Below are 2756 nucleotides of genomic sequence, written 5' to 3'. Positions count from 1 at the left end.
TGAGGGGATGGAAAAAGATATTCCATGCAAATGGAAATCAGAAGAAAGCTGGAATAGCAATGCTCATATCAGACAAAATAAACTTTAAAATAAAAACTATTACAAGAGACAAAGAAGGACACTACATAATGATCAAGGGATCGATCCAAGAAGAAGATATAACAATTGTAAATATTTATGCACCCAACATAGGAGCACCTCAATACATAAGGCAAATACTAACAGCCACAAAAGGGAAAATCGACAGTAACACAATCATAGTAGGGGACTTTAACACCCCACTTTCACCAATGGACAGATCATGAAAAATGAAAATAAATAAGGAAACACAATTTTAAATGATACATTAAGCAAGATGGACTTAATTGATATTTATAGGACATCCCATCCAGAAAAAACAGAATACACATTTTTCTCAAGGGCTCATGGAATATTCTACAAGATAGATCATATCTTGGGTCACAAATCTAGCCTTGGTAAATTTAAGAAAATTGAAATCGTATCAAGTATCTTTTCTGATGACAACGCTATGAGACTAGATATCAATTACAGGAAAAGATGTGTAAAAACTACAAACACATGGAAGCTAAACAATACACTACTTAATAACGAAGTGATCACTGAAGAAATCAAAGAGGAAATCAAAAAAATACTTAGAAACAAATAACATTGGAGACACAACTACCCAAAACCTATGGGATGCATCAAAAGCAGTTCTAAGAGGGAAGTTTATAGCAATAGAATCCTACCTTAAGAAACAGGAAACATCTCGAATAAACAACCTAACATTGCACCTAAAGTAATTAGAGAAAGAGGAACAAAAAATCCCCAAATTTAGCAGAAGGAAAGAAATCATAAGTATCATATCAGAAATAAATGAAAAAGAAATGAAGGAAATGATAACAAAGATCAATAAAACTAAAAGCTGGTTCTTTGAGATGATAAACAAAATTGATAAACCATTAGCCAGAATATCTCATCAAGAAAGAAAGGGAGAAAACTCAAATCAATAGAATTAGAAATGTAAAAGGAGAAATAAAAATGGACACTGCAGAAATACAAAAGATTATTAGATATTACTACAAGCAACTGCAAGCCAATAAAATGGACAACCTGGAAGAAATGGACAAATGCTTAGAAATGCATGACCTGCTGAACCTGAACTAGGAAGAAATAGAAAATATGAACAGACCAATCACAAGCACTGAAATTGACACTGTGATTAAAAATCTTCCAACAAACAAAAGCCCAGGACCAGATGGCTTCACAGGTGAATTCTATCAAACAATTAGAGAAGAGCTAACACCTATCCTTCTCAAACTCTTCCAAAAGATAGCAGAGGGAGGAAAACACCCAAACTCATTCTATGAGGCCACCATAACCCTGATACCAAAACCAAAGATGTAACAAACAAAGAAAACTACAGGCCAATATCACTCATGAACATAGATGCAAAAATCCTCAACAAAATACTACCAAACAGAATCCAACAGCACATTAAAATGATCAAACACCATGTTCAAGTGGGGTTTATTCCAGGAATGCAAGGTTTCTTCAATATACGCAAATCAAACAACGTGATACACCATATCAACAAACTGAAGGAGAAAAACCATATGATCATCTCAATCGATGCAGACAAAGCTTTTAACAAAATTCAACACCCAGTTATGATAAAAACCCTGCAGAAAGTAGGCATAGAGGGAACTTTCCTCAACATAATAAAGGCCATATATGACAAACCCACAGCCAGCATTGTTCTCAATGGTGAAAAACTGAAACCATTTCCACTAAGATCAGGAACAAGACAAGGTTGCCCACTCTCACCACTCTTATTCAACATAGTTTTGGAAGTTCTAGCCACAGCAATCAGAGAAGAAAAAGAAATAAAAGGAATCCAAATTGGAAAAGAAGAAGTAAAGCTGTCACTGTTTGCAGATGACATGATACTATACATAGAGAATCCTAAGGATGCTACGAGAAAGCTGCTAGAGCTAATCAATGAATTTGGTAAAGTAGCAGGATACAAAATTAATGCACAGACATCTTTGGCATTCTTATACACTAATGATGAAATATCTCAGAGTGAAATTAAGAAAACCCTCCCATTTACCATTGCAGCAAAAAGAATAAAATATCTAGGAATAAACCCACCTAAGGAGACAAAAGCCCTGTATGCAGAAAATTATGAGACACTGTTGAAAGAAATTAAAGATGATACAAATAGATGGAGAGATATACCATTTTCTTGGATTGGAAGAATCAACATTGTGAAAATGACTCTACTACCCGAGCAATCTACAGATTCAATGCAATCCCCATCAAACTACCACTGGCATTTTTTACAGAACTAGAACAAAAAAATTTCACAATTTGTATGTAAACAGAAAGGCCCCGAATAGCCAAAACAATCTTGAGAACGATAAATGGAGATGGAGGAATCAGGTTCCCTGACTTCAGACTATACTACAAAGCTACAGTAATCAAGACAGTATGGTACTGGCAAAAAAACCCAGAAATATAGATCAATGGAAGAGGATAGAAAGCCCAGAGATAAATCCACACACATATGGTGACCTTATCTTTGATAAAGGAGGCAAGAATATACAGTGGAGAAAAGACATCCTATTCAATAAGTGGTACTGGGGAAACTGGACAGCTACATGTAAAAGTATGAAATTAGAACACTCCCTAACACCATACACAAAAATAAACGCAAAATGGGTTAAAGACCTAAATGTAAGGCCAGACACTAT

The sequence above is a fragment of the Physeter macrocephalus genome, chromosome 14, assembly GCF_002837175.3.
Source record: "Physeter macrocephalus isolate SW-GA chromosome 14, ASM283717v5, whole genome shotgun sequence".
NCBI lineage: Eukaryota > Metazoa > Chordata > Mammalia > Artiodactyla > Physeteridae > Physeter > Physeter macrocephalus.
Note: the sequence above shows the minus strand (reverse complement) of the source record.